The sequence below is a fragment of the Haliotis rufescens genome, unplaced genomic scaffold (genome assembly GCF_023055435.1).
Source record: "Haliotis rufescens isolate VD_foot unplaced genomic scaffold, xgHalRufe1.0.p SCAF_134, whole genome shotgun sequence".
Classification (NCBI taxonomy): domain Eukaryota; kingdom Metazoa; phylum Mollusca; class Gastropoda; order Lepetellida; family Haliotidae; genus Haliotis; species Haliotis rufescens.
In genome coordinates, this window is record NW_025963818.1 from 561,518 (window position 1) to 576,557 (window position 15,040).

The window sequence follows — 15,040 nt, forward strand, 5'->3', positions numbered from 1 at the left end:
AGCTGTATGTAAATCGTTTGCGCATCTGCCATTACCATTTGTGAAAACACACATTTATTTTGTAGGCTAAAAGTTCGGATACTGACAGTGATAAAACTAACATATGTGGTGATTATTACCAAGGATGGTGACACTGTCATACGAAAGAACTAAAGACCTAAATGTTTTCGTTGCTATTTTGCATGATAAATGTTTTTTTTTATTTTATATATTTTGTTTTATCAATTTTTAGAAGTTCTATTTTATCCCATTAAATCACCTTACAAAGTATCAACCGGCATGGCAGCAAATCCCTTGTGCTAAAACTGTCGATCCTGGTTACGTTATTTAATGCGCGTTACAGCTTCCAGCAGTTGCGACGTTACATCAAATACGTGCTGTAAACAATTCATGGAATAGGGAATGCACAGAAGGGAAACGTTGAGTAAGGTATTGTAAACTCCGTCCTGTAACACAACAGGCAAGACCTGATCAATGAAAGCCGAGAACGAGCAATACCGGTATACGCTGGTTTACGCTGAAAAGGGAGGAGCTTGATAAAATCGTCCATTGGCATTAATGCCCATGTCAAATAACAACCTTATTTGGACAGAAATACGAAATTTAGAAGGCGTCATATAAACGTCGGGGTTTTTCCAATGACCATATACGGAAAACTACCACGCCAAGCTATTTCAGAGGCTACACATGTTACACATCAACCATATAAAACCATTCCGTTACTTGCAGCAGCACCAAACTGGGTACAACTCTTGACAATGGAGAAGGTAAGTTGTTTTCTGTATGTTATAAAGTTCTATGTAAGGCTCACTAACATATATTCTGCAGGGGAACCTTTTACAGGGGAGTATTTAAGGAAACCCTGAGCCTAGACCTGGAAAGGGGATGAGTATAGGCTACTACAGTGGAGAAAGGTTAATAGTGGAATAGAGGTGAATGTTTTATAAAATATATGTTCTGGGATCTGTACGAGACACAATGTTTACCGTTACCCACATACTTAAAATTTATACTTTGACTTTAATTTCGAATCACCTTTCCTCACTCAACACATTGAGAGTTTCTTAACATTGCAGATTTTATTTTTACCTAGATGCCTATCTGCTGTAATTTTTTCAGTGGAATTTGTCCAAACCTGACTTTAACTAATCCGTATCCCCACTAAATTAACGGCCCCGAATTAACTTAACTGCCAGGCTAAAGAAAGTACACACCCTTGTTTGTGTGACGTAAATGAAACAAACAAGAAATGGATATAGTCGATGGGGGTGTATTTGATACGGGTAACATAGTCGTGTTTCGGGCCTTAAGTTGTCAGTGTTTTGACAACTTTATTTTCAGCCAGGTAACGTATTGATAACGTTTGTAATCCAATTTTAAGTGTTACCTTCTTTTGCCGGATAGCTAACCTTCAATGATCACGAACTGAAATATGCCTGATGCGGACTTCTTTTACTCTTAATTACTGATTGAAATTGTGGAACAATGTATTATCGCTCGCAAACTCGGAATTAATGTTTACACTCCGTCGCACATCCGGTAGGCTGCTTGTCAATATAGATTGAAGTCGACAGATGCCTAGACTCAAATGTAGCATTATATTACGGTTAATGACTAATAGAGGAAATTAACTCTTTGTCAAATCACATGTACTCCAATTTGTTTTATTTCTATCTGCTTGTTGGACTATATACCTACTTGTTAGCATATATACCTACTTGTTGGAATATATACCTGCTTGGTGGAACAAATACCTGCTTGTTGGAATAAATGCCTACTTGTTGGAATGTATACCTGCTTGGTGGAACAAATACCTGCTTGTTGGAATATATACGTACTTGCTGGAAAATATAAACCCTTCCAAAAAAGAAACGCATAATTAAAAAATAAGGATATTTATTAAGCGGATGTAAATGTTTCTACACAGAATATGCGTGAACACAATCAAATGAAATTAGACACAGTGATCGACACAAGCATTGTCGTCATTGTCAGCATTAATTCAGATCAGTCATTGCACATGTGTAGCACGTTCATGTCGACGTCGCTACACACGTTTTCTTCCATCCCTTCGTTGAAGAGGAAAACGTGACTCATCGCTGAACCAAACGCGTCGCCAGTTCCTGAGATCCCATACCTGTACTCTGTTGCAACACCGGACACGTCGTTGACGGTGTATACGTCGCAAGACAGGTCCAACTTTTGGTCGTCTCGCTCGAATTCCCACTTCCCTCAGACAGTTTCTGATGGTTTGGTCGGAAATTCTTCACATACCAGACACTTGTCCTGCAGTATCCGTTGCTGTAGCAAATCGATTCCGAAGGTGATGCAACCGGATGTACCGACCCTGAGTAGGGGTGGTCACTCTTGGTCTTCCACTCCTGGGATGATCTTTAGTCGAATTAGTGCGGGTATATCGATCCCATAGTCGGGCTTTGGTGAACGTTGAAGTGTCTTGCAACGGCAGACTGGGACTCCCCTGCTTCCAAACGTCTAGTGGCGATATTTCGGTCAGCTGCAGTTAATCTTGGCATTTTTCGATCTCTCTTCACGTCAGATAATTTGTAATCAATTGATGAATTGTGTACGGTTCTTTATAGTCAGTGTCTCTACTCTTGTTTCCAACATTTTGCACGTGCATTGTGCCTAAAATCGTTTCTGAAAGCAATGTCCGTGCATCCTTTGCATTTTTGCTGATAAACATTTACCAAAAATACATTTTGAGATGTGTTTGCGCGCAATGCACAACAAACATGATATGACTAACGGGAATCAAACATAAACATTGTCTTAATGACGATTGCTGGAAAAAAAATCTAATTGGAATTCTCTTTTTTTGAAGAGTGTACCTACTTTTTTGAATATATACCTACTTTTTGGCATATGTACCTGCTTCTTCAAAATCATAATTTATGGATAACAACTTATTTAATACTGTAAAGGTGACGTTTCCGTATAGATCCTTATACCGTTGTCAAGCAAGACTGAATGAGGGACATAGTACAGAATATATATGATTAACAGTAACAACAATTGCATACATGAGTGGGATAACATGAATGAGTAATCATGATCATGAACTGAGGGGCAACAGAAACGGTGGTCATCAGCTGATTTCTTTTTATGTTTGATTTAAAATTGAAAATATCTGAAGTTAGCGATATTATATAAAAAAAGGAACTGTACTGATGCATTATCAGCGCCGAAAGAATACTTGGAAATGGTTATATTTTAAAAAGTATAACTTAATATAAACCTTTGAAAACTTAAAAAAAATAATTCGCATAATATACAACTGCTGATGGGTATCTTAGATAAATTATCTTTGAAAATAAATATATTAAGATTAGTCGGCTCAAATGTACAACATGTCAAACCTGGTAGGGGTCATGTGGTTGCAAAATCATTTCGTAGCCTTGTCGTCAATATGATTTTACACAAAATACACAGCCACAGATTACATTTTACAAACTGTTGGTTAAATAGACATAATCAACTTTGACAAATTTTCAATTACATAGAAAACACTTTTGCCGTCAGTTAATGTGTTATATATCTTTTTGGTTCGTATTTTCATATGATACCGATGCTGAGAATTGATAGAAAATAAATCTCACCACTTATGTCAACCATAGGTTTGCCTGCCTCGATTTTCTTATAAAATATAATTGCTATTATTTTAAAGCCGACTTTCAATTCTTTTAAATGTTGATTTTTGAAGGATCCGATAATACTGCTGCTTCTCCTGTTGATTTGTTACTCGTGCTACAGCAAGGGTAAGTTTGTTACTGTCGCTCACTCGTATCGAATATCTCTTGCCCTATTAACACTTCACGTGTGATTCTATGGAATAACCAACACCAATTAGTTTGAATAAAATCATTAGATCATCAAAGTAAGTTGGGTACGAAATATTGGCGTCCACATATTGAATCAGACGTGATCAAAGATCCGCATTATTATGATAAATGAATGTTATTTAGACCTGCTGCAATATCCCCATATCGAAACAACAACCGGATTCAAACCTCTTGAACGCTTTCAGGTGTCATCATTGGTGTGAGGAAATATGTGAAGTTTCAGCTACATCGATCACGTGGTTTCTGAAGAGAAGAACATTACGATGGCAATCTCATTAAAACATATCTAAGTTCTCGCTGCCGCAAAACAAAGATCTGAGGATATCCCATTATAGGGCACATCAGAACGAACTTGCGCGAACTTTGACCAACGACTAAAATGACTAACAAGAAGTCGACATCAGTCAATTAGAAAGCAGCTTTCTCGAGCTTTACGGCACTCGTTTCAACCTGGCGACTTCAATTTCTGTCTACGCATGAAAAATATAATGACGCAGTTCTCGATTAACATTTCTAAAACTAAACAAGCGATCATTTTGGGATGTCTAATATATATGGTTGAGAGTGTATGGTGCTGTGCAACGTCTCCTCCGTTCAAATGTTAGTAGTTGATGGCTTCTAAATGGTCGGTTTCTGTGATTACGTTACTTCCGGTGTCGGTTTGACGACATCAGAGGTCACGTGACCTGCGCAGGGCATTGTGGGTTATGCGCGCTCATCCAAGATGGCGTCACTTCCGTTTCCGGTGGCGCGCGCATCCAACATGGCGGCATTTTCGTTTCCGGGAGGCGTGCGCCTCCAAGAGGGCGGCACGTCGGTGTCATCTCCCCATCCCAGATGGCGGCTCGGCGCCGCAAAGAGGGTGGGAGGAGAGAGAGCGGAAAGGCGGGAGGAGGGAGCAGTTTTTTTGTTTGTTTTTCTTTGGGGGGGGGGGGGGGGGGGGGGGGGGGAAGAGGGAGGAGGGTTCTTTGTTTTGGTTTGAGGGTAGTCAATGCAATGGATCAACGCGTTCTTTATGATGGGTGGCCCTGAAAAGGGGCGTTGGTGTGGCAGGGTTTGTGTGGAGATGGCGTGTGGAGATGATAGATCACTCAGACGAGCTTATACACTCTCGATGACCCAGCAACTTTGTTGCTAGGCTGACGTCACATCGGCGAAGGATCTTGCAACAAAATTTCACAAATCATGTCATCGGGTATGATGATGTGATTGTAAACTTTGAGGTGCAAGGTCTCGTTCCACAAGGCGATCGTATTGTAGCGCAATGAGTCGTTCGTCTAAGTGAAAGTAGGTGAGCGGCGATCACCTTAGCGCTACGATGGTGTTGTGGAACGGACGACTGAATTCGAAAGGTGAATCGACATGCACAGATATAAACGTGATGTAGGTATGCCTACGTGATGTTTTTCGTGTCTCCATGCAAACGTGCTGCCACGCGTGACTACAAACAGACGTTTATAAATATGATTATGTCGTTGTCACTCATTCATCAACGCGTATAATCCTACATGCGTCCTGTCACGCCTGTCTTCAAACAGACGTTTATAAATATGATTATTTATCATATTTATATGGATAAGAATAGAGACATAGATCGATAGACATGCGTGACGTTGTCACTCGTTCATCTACGCCTAGGTGTTGGCACTCGTGTGTGTCTACATGTGTGCTACCATTCGTGTCTCCATGCAAACGTGGTGTCACGCGTGTCTCCATGTAAATGTAGTGTCATGCGTGTCTTCAAACAGACGTTTATCAATATTGTTATTCGTAATATTTATATTTATAAGGATAGAGAGAGCGAGCGAGTATAGTTTTACTCCGCTTTTAGCAATATTCCATCAATATCACGGCGGGGGACACCAGAAATGGGCTTCACACATTGTACCCGTGTGGGCATTCGAACCCGGGTCTTCGGCGTGACGAGCGAACGCTTTAACCACTGGGCTACCCGCCCGCCCCGGATAGAGAGAGATCGGTAGACATACGTGGTGTTTTACTCGTGTCTCCATGCGAACGTGATGCCACTCGTGTACACATACCATCTTGGGTGGGGAGATGACCCCTCGAAAACGCACTTGCCGCCATCTTGGAGGCGCACGCTTCCCGGAAACGAAAATGACGCCATCTTGGATGCGCGCGCCACCGGCAACGAAAGTGCCGCCATTTTGGATGCGCGCGCAAGCTGAATAGCGACTCGTGCCGCTCGCGTGTCTGTTTATGCTACCGGGTTCCGTCTTAGCGCAAACGGGCATACCCAAAACAATTGTAAACTCGTTGCGTAATGGTTCACATATATTTCCCCATATATTTTATATATTTCAGATGCAATTCAAATCACATCGGGACATACGGAATTATACAGAATGATTGAACACATTTATCTGTGTCTTGGGTATATTTTTAGATGCAAGACATATGTTAAATCAAAACTTATTCCTGAGGGATTCTTTGATGAAGAACTTGAAGTCTGATCGGTTTGTTGTATTTTCGCTCATAACATTCATATATTGGGGGACGAGTCTTCTTGCAGGTTACGGAAAGAGGCGAGATATGACGAATGCACGGAAGCGAGAGATAGACGATAATTTTGACGGAATCAGTCGTACGGGCCGTAACTGACGTTCGGAATAACGTTTTCGAGGTTTTCGACTACAAAATACATTCTGACTGTCACTTTCATGATCTGGTAAGCGACGCTTTGATTGGTCGGATGAAAGGTCGTTCTGACGTGTGGGATGTCATCAGATCTTTGTTTAGCGATAGCGAATACTATGATCTTATTTTATTGAGATTGATTACGATGGATAATGTTTTGTACTTTCCAGTATTGCGACTGGCAACCATATTGTATTTCCGATTCTCTTGAACTAACTTGGTACTTCATAAAGTGACTATCTCACCCACCACGTTTCAGACCAATGGTCATACAATGTTTTGAGGATAATTTTTACTGAAAGAACTATCAAAAATGGCTGGTTTCATATAGAAATCCCATTGTTCGTGCCTCGAATACACTTGAAACTCTTTATGGCAGCAAACACCCACTGAGTCCACTGAGTCCATGAAGCCAACCAGCACCTGAAGTTCACAAGATCGGTTCTACAATTGTACAGTTTGTGTATCGTAGTTGTTCCTCCAGACACATGTCCTGTTCGGATTCACCTATGAAAAGACATGTCGACAACGCCCGACCCACCAGTGGCGATTCTAATTTACCCACCATCATTACTTAGCTTGCAAGTGTGTACGGACAGTGGAATACGTTGTATGCACTTTTCAACAACCCATGCTTGTCGTAAGAGGCGACCGGCGGGAGTGATGGTCAGCTTCGCTGACTTAGTTGACGAAAGCAATCTTACCCAATAGCACAGACCAGTGCTTATGGTTTTAATTACTGGTATAAACAAACAAACAAACAAGCTCACAACCAAATACACAAACATATTTCTGGGCACATCACTCCTTTTAAATCAGTAAACAGAACTGATTGATACTGACTTGAGCTGTGTCCTGTGTGATGCAGATCCGTGTGAAAACTTCACAGAATTTGACAACATCGAGTCTCGACACCCCACAACGACAGGAAATTCACTCACCATCGATGACAGAAATCTGTCCACTGGGCGGTATGCAGCCCCAAGGAAATTGAAGCTGCTCAGCCGGTACCCTGGAAATGGCAGCATGTGTGGAAACTCAAGCCCGCTTTACAGAATGAGTAAGCCATGTGGTTGCATGGTGTGATGGTGTGTGACAACATAGTGGTGTGGTAACATGGTGTGGTGGTGTGTGGTAGCATAGAGTGGCATGATGTGACGGTGTGTGACAACATAGTGGTGTGGTTACATGATGTGGTGGTGTGTGGTAGCTCAGAGTGACATGGTGTGACGGTGTGTGACAACATAGTGGTGTGGTTAGAATATGTGGTGGAATGAGTAAGCCATGTGGTTGCATGGTGTGTCGGTGTTTGACAGCACAGTGGTGCGGTTACATGGTGTGGTGGTGTGTGGTAGCATAGAGTGACATGGTGTGACGGTATGTGACAACATAGTGGTGTGATTACATGATGTGGTGGTGTGTGATTGAATAGGATGACGTGGTTACATAGTGGGGAAGTGTGTTAGTGTGTGCTGTTGTGTTGTGATATGTGTTGATGTGTGTTAGTTGTGTTGATGTGTTCTGATGTGTGTTGATGTGTGTTAGTTTGTTTTGATGTATGTTTAAGTGTGGTGATTGGTGGTGATGTGTTGTGATGTTTGGTGATATATGTTGATGTGTGTTGATGAGTAGTGATGCGATGTCTTGTGCTGTGATGTGTGTTGATTGTTTAGTGACGTTTGGCGGTGTGTGGTGATGTATTGTGTTGTGATGTGTGTTGATTGTTTAGTGACGTTTGTCGGTGTGTGCTGATGTATTGTGTTGTGATGTGTGTTAGTCTGTGTTTATGTGTGAGATATATGTTGATGTGTTCTGATGTGTTGATGTGTGTAAGTTTGTGTTGATGTATGTTGACGTGTGTTGATGTGTGTGGATGTGTTGTGATGTGTCGTGATGCGTTGTGATGTGTTGCGATATGTTTTGTAGTATGCTGATATGTGGTGATGTGTAGTGTCGTGAGGTAATGTGTTATGATGCTTTGTGATCTGTGTTGATGTGTGTTACGTTCTTGTGAATGGCGGTTATGTGTGTTGATGTGTTGTTTTGCGATGTGTGTTGAAGTGTGTTAGGTTGTTGTGAATGGTGGTTATTTGTGGTGATGTGTTGTTTTGCGATGTTTGCGATTAGTTTATGTTGATGTGTGTCGATGTACAGTAATGTATTGTGTTGTGTTGTGAAATATGGTGATGTGTTGGGATGTGTGTTGATGTGTGAAGATGTGTGTTGATTAATGGATATGTGTGGTGATGTGTAGTGATGGGTAGTGATTTGTTGTGTTGTGTGTTAATGTGTGTTGATGCGGTGTAGTGTGTTGATGTCTGTTGATATGTGGGTGTGGTGTGTGGTAATATGTGTTGGTTGGTGTTGATGTGTTTGTTGGACTGCATAAGTTTGTGTTGATGTGGTGTAGTGTGTTGATGTCTGTTGAAATGTGGGTGTGGTGTGTGGTGTGTGGTAATATGTGTTGGTTGGTGTTGATGTGTTTGTTGGACTGCGTAAGTTTGTGTTGATGCGGTGTAGTGTGTTGATGTCTGTTGATATGTGGGGGTGATGTGTGGTAATATGTGTTGGTTGGTGTTGATGTGTTTGTTGGACTGTGTTAGTTTGTGTTGATGCGGTGTAGTGTGTTGATGTCTGTTGATATGTGGGGGTGATGTGTGGTAATATGTGTTGGTTGGTGTTGATGTGTTTGTTGGACTGTGTAAGTTTGTGTCTATGCGGTGTAGTGTGTTGATGTCTGTTGATATGTGGGGGTGATGTGTGGTAATATGTGTTGGTTGGTGTTGATGTGTTTGTTGGACTGTGTTAGTTTGTGTTGATGCGGTGTAGTGTGTTGATGTCTGTTGATATGTGGGGGTGATGTGTGGTAATATGTGTTGGTTGGTGTTGATGTGTTTGTTGGACTGTGTTAGTTTGTGTTGATGCGGTGTAGTGTGTTGATGTCTGTTGATATGTGGGTGTGGTGTGTGGTAATATGTGTTGGTTGGTGTTGATGTGTTTGTTGGACTGTGTTAGTTTGTGTTGATGCGGTGAAGTGTGTTGATGTCTGTTGATATGTGGGTGTGGTGTGTGGTAATATGTGTTGGTTGGTGTTGATGTGTTTGTTTGACTGTGTTAGTTTGTGTTGATGCGGTGTAGTGTGTTGATGTCTGTTGATATGTGGGGGTGATGTGTGGTAATATGTGTTGGTTAGTGTTGATGTGTTTGTTGGACTGTGTTAGTTTGTGTTGATGCGGTGAAGTGTGTTGATGTCTGTTGATATGTGGGTGTGGTGTGTGGTAATATGTGTTGGTTGGTGTTGATGTGTTTGTTGGACTGTGTTAGTTTGTGTTGATGCGGTGTAGTGTGTTGATGTCTGTTGATATGTGGGTGTGGTGTGTGGTAATATGTGTTGGTTGGTGTTGATGTGTTTGTTGGACTGTGTTAGTTTGTGTTGATGCGGTGTAGTGTGTTTATGTGTTTGTTGGACTGTGTTAGTTTGTGTTGATGCGGTGTAGTGTGTTGATGTGTTTGTTGGACTGTGTTAGTTTGTGTTGATGCGGTGTAGTGTGTTGATGTGTTTGTTAGACTGTGTTAGTTTGTGTTGATGCGGTGTAGTGTGTTGATGTCTGTTGATATGTGGGGGTGATGTGTGGTAATATGTGTTGGTTGGTGTTGATGTGTTTGTTGGACTGTGTTAGTTTGTGTTGATGCGGTGTAGTGTGTTGATGTCTGTTGATATGTGGGTGTGGTGTGTGGTAATATGTGTTGGTTGGTGTTGATGTGTTTGTTGGACTGTGTTAGTTTGTGTTGATGCGGTGAAGAGTGTTGATGTCTGTTGATATGTGGGTGTGGTGTGTGGTAATATGTGTTGGTTGGTGTTGATGTGTTTGTTGGACTGTGTTAGTTTGTGTTGATGCGGTGTAGTGTGTTGATGTCTGTTGATATGTGGATGTGGTGTGTGGTAATATGTGTTGGTTGGTGTTGATGTGTTTGTTGGACTGTGTTAGTTTGTGTTGATGCGGTGAAGTGTGTTGATGTCTGTTGATATGTGGGTGTGGTGTGTGGTAATATGTGTTGGTTGGTGTTGATGTGTTTGTTGGACTGTGTTAGTTTGTGTTGATGCGGTGTAGTGTGTTGCTGTCTGTTGATATGTGGGTGTGGTGTGTGGTAATATGTGTTGGTTGGTGTTGATGTGTTTGTTGGACTGTGTTAGTTTGTGTTGATGCGGTGTAGTGTGTTTATGTGTTTGTTGGACTGTGTTAGTTTGTGTTGATGCGGTGTAGTGTGTTGATGTGTTTGTTGGACTGTGTTAGTTTGTGTTGATGCGGTGAAGTGTGTTGATGTCTGTTGATATGTGGGTGTGGTGTGTGGTAATATGTGTTGGTTGGTGTTGATGTGTTTGTTGGACTGTGTTAGTTTGTGTTGATGCGGTGTAGTGTGTTGATGTCTGTTGATATGTGGGTGTGGTGTGTGGTAATATGTGTTGGTTGGTGTTGATGTGTTTGTTGGACTGTGTTAGTTTGTGTTGATGCGGTGTAGTGTGTTTATGTGTTTGTTGGACTGTGTTAGTTTGTGTTGATGCGGTGAAGTGTGTTGATGTGTTTGTTGGACTGTGTTAGTTTGTGTTGATGCGGTGTAGTGTGTTGATGTGTTTGTTGGACTGTGTTAGTTTGTTTTGATGCGGTGTAGTGTGTTGATGTGTTTGTTGGACTGTGTTAGTTTGTGTTGATGCGGTGTAGTGTGTTGATGTGTTTGTTAGACTGTGTTAGTTTGTGTTGATGCGGTGTAGTGTGTTGATGTCTGTTGATATGTGGGGGTGATGTGTGGTAATATGTGTTGGTTGGTGTTGATGTGTTTGTTGGACTGTGTTAGTTTGTGTTGATGCGGTGTAGTGTGTTGATGTCTGTTGATATGTGGGTGTGGTGTGTGGTAATATGTGTTGGTTGGTGTTGATGTGTTTGTTGGACTGTGTTAGTTTGTGTTGATGCGGTGAAGAGTGTTGATGTCTGTTGATATGTGGGTGTGGTGTGTGGTAATATGTGTTGGTTGGTGTTGATGTGTTTGTTGGACTGTGTTAGTTTGTGTTGATGCGGTGTAGTGTGTTGATGTCTGTTGATATGTGGGTGTGGTGTGTGGTAATATGTGTTGGTTGGTGTTGATGTGTTTGTTGGACTGTGTTAGTTTGTGTTGATGCGGTGAAGTGTGTTGATGTCTGTTGATATGTGGGTGTGGTGTGTGGTAATATGTGTTGGTTGGTGTTGATGTGTTTGTTGGACTGTGTTAGTTTGTGTTGATGCGGTGTAGTGTGTTTATGTGTTTGTTGGACTGTGTTAGTTTGTGTTGATGCGGTGTAGTGTGTTGATGTGTTTGTTGGACTGTGTTAGTTTGTGTTGATGCGGTGAAGTGTGTTGATGTCTGTTGATATGTGGGTGTGGTGTGTGGTAATATGTGTTGGTTGGTGTTGATGTGTTTGTTGGACTGTGTTAGTTTGTGTTGATGCGGTGTAGTGTGTTGATGTCTGTTGATATGTGGGTGTGGTGTGTGGTAATATGTGTTGGTTGGTGTTGATGTGTTTGTTGGACTGTGTTAGTTTGTGTTGATGCGGTGTAGTGTGTTTATGTGTTTGTTGGACTGTGTTAGTTTGTGTTGATGCGGTGAAGTGTGTTGATGTGTTGTGTATGTGTTGATGTATGATATGTGTGTTGATGTGTGTGATGTGTGATGAAGTGTGCGATATGTGTTGATGTGTTGTGTATGTGTTGATGTATGATATGTGTGTTGATGTGTGTGATGTGTGATGAAGTGTGCGATATGTGTTGATGTGTTGTGTATGTGTTGATGTATGATATGCGTGTTGATGTGTGTTGATGTGTGATGAAGTGTGCGATATGTGTTGATGTGTTGTGTATGTGTTGATGTATGATATGTGTGTTGATGTGTGTTGATGTGTGATGAAGTGTGCGATATGTGTTGATGTGTTGTGTATGTGTTGATGTATGATATGCGTGTTGATGTGTGTTGATGTGTGATGAAGTGTGCGATATGTGTTGATGTGTTGTGTGATGTGTTGATGTATGATATGTGTGTTGATGTGTGTGATGTGTGATGAAGTGTGCGATATGTGTTGATGTGTTGTGTGATGTGTTGATGTATGATATGCGTGTTGATGTGTGTTGATGTCTGATGAAGTGTGCGATATGTGTTGATGTGTTGTGTATGTGTTGATGTATGATATGTGTGTTGATGTGTGTGATGTGTGATGAAGTGTGCGATATGTGTTGATGTGTTGTGTATGTGTTGATGTATGATATGCGTGTTGATGTGTGTTGATGTGTGATGAAGTGTGCGATATGTGTTGATGTGTTGTGTATGTGTTGATGTATGATATGCGTGTTGATGTGTGTGATGTGTGATGAAGTGTGCGATATGTGTTGATGTGTTGTGTGATGTGTTGATGTATGATATGTGTGTTGATGTGTGTGATGTGTGATGAAGTGTGCGATATGTGTTGATGTGTTGTGTGATGTGTTGATGTATGATATGCGTGTTGATGTGTGTTGATGTGTGATGAAGTGTGCGATATGTGTTGATGTGTTGTGTATGTGTTGATGTATGATATGTGTGTTGATGTGTGTGATGTGTGATGAAGTGTGCGATATGTGTTGATGTGTTGTGTATGTGTTGATGTATGATATGTGTGTTGATGTGTGTGATGTGTGATGAAGTGTGCGATATGTGTTGATGTGTTGTGTATGTGTTGATGTATGATATGCGTGTTGATGTGTGTTGATGTGTGATGAAGTGTGCGATATGTGTTGATGTGTTGTGTATGTGTTGATGTATGATATGTGTGTTGATGTGTGTGATGTGTGATGAAGTGTGCGATATGTGTTGATGTGTTGTGTATGTGTTGATGTATGATATGCGTGTTGATGTGTGTTGATGTGTGATGAAGTGTGCGATATGTGTTGATGTAGTGTGTATGTGTTGATGTATGATATGTGTGTTGATGTGTGTGATGTGTGATGAAGTGTGCGATATGTGTTGATGTGTTGTGTATGTGTTGATGTATGATATGCGTGTTGATGTGTGTTGATGTGTGATGAAGTGTGCGATATGTGTTGATGTGTTGTGTATGTGTTGATGTATGATATGTGTGTTGATGTGTGTGATGTGTGATGAAGTGTGCGATATGTGTTGATGTGTTGTGTATGTGTTGATGTATGATATGTGTGTTGATGTGTGTGATGTGTGATGAAGTGTGCGATATGTGTTGATGTGTTGTGTATGTGTTGATGTATGATATGCGTGTTGATGTGTGTTGATGTGTGATGAAGTGTGCGATATGTGTTGATGTGTTGTGTATGTGTTGATGTATGATATGCGTGTTGATGTGTGTGATGTGTGATGAAGTGTGCGATATGTGTTGATGTGTTGTGTATGTGTTGATGTATGATATGTGTGTTGATGTGTGTGATGTGTGATGAAGTGTGCGATATGTGTTGATGTGTTGTGTATGTGTTGATGTATGATATGTGTGTTGATGTGTGTGATGTGTGATGAAGTGTGCGATATGTGTTGATGTGTTGTGTATGTGTTGATGTATGATATGTGTGTTGATGTGTGTGATGTGTGATGAAGTGTGCGATATGTGTTGATGTGTTGTGTGATGTGTTGATGTATGATATGCGTGTTGATGTGTGTGATGTGTGATGAAGTGTGCGATATGTGTTGATGTGTTGTGTATGTGTTGATGTATGATATGTGTGTTGATGTGTGTGATGTGTGATGAAGTGTGCGATATGTGTTGATGTGTTGTGTGATGTGTTGATGTATGATATGTGTGTTGATGTGTGTGATGTGTGATGAAGTGTGCGATATGTGTTGATGTGTTGTGTGATGTGTTGATGTATGATATGTGTGTTGATGTGTGTTGATGTGTGATGAAGTGTGCGATATGTGTTGATGTGTTGTGTATGTGTTGATGTATGATATGTGTGTTGATGTGTGTGATGTGTGATGAAGTGTGCGATATGTGTTGATGTGTTGTGTATGTGTTGATGTATGATATGTGTGTTGATGTGTGTGGATGTGTGATGAAGTGTGCGATATGTGTTGATGTGTTGTGTATGTGTTGATGTATGATATGCGTGTTGATGTGTGTTTGATGTGTGATGAAGTGTGCGATATGTGTTGATGTGTTGTGTATGTGTTGATGTATGATATGTGTGTTGATGTGTGTGATGTGTGATGAAGTGTGCGATATGTGTTGATGTGTTGTGTATGTGTTGATGTATGATATGCGTGTTGATGTGTGTTGATGTGTGATGAAGTGTGCGATATGTGTTGATGTGTTGTGTATGTGTTGATGTATGATATGTGTGTTGATGTGTGTGATGTGTGATGAAGTGTGCGATATGTGTTGATGTGTTGTGTATGTGTTGATGTATGATATGCGTGTTGATGTGTGTTGATGTGTGATGAAGTGTGCGATATGTGTTGATGTGTTGTGTATGTGTTGATGTATGATATGTGTGTTG

General features: G+C 41.0%; 1 long non-coding RNA gene across 1 annotated transcript; it reads left to right on the forward strand.

The window, feature by feature from the left end:
• The first annotated feature begins 742 nt into the window (after positions 1–742).
• Positions 743–7,512, forward strand: LOC125378954. The gene is made up of 3 exons (XR_007220544.1): positions 743–767; positions 3,722–3,776; positions 7,387–7,512. It is a non-coding gene; the product is annotated as an uncharacterized LOC125378954 (long non-coding RNA).
• Positions 7,513–15,040: the final 7,528 nt, after the last annotated feature.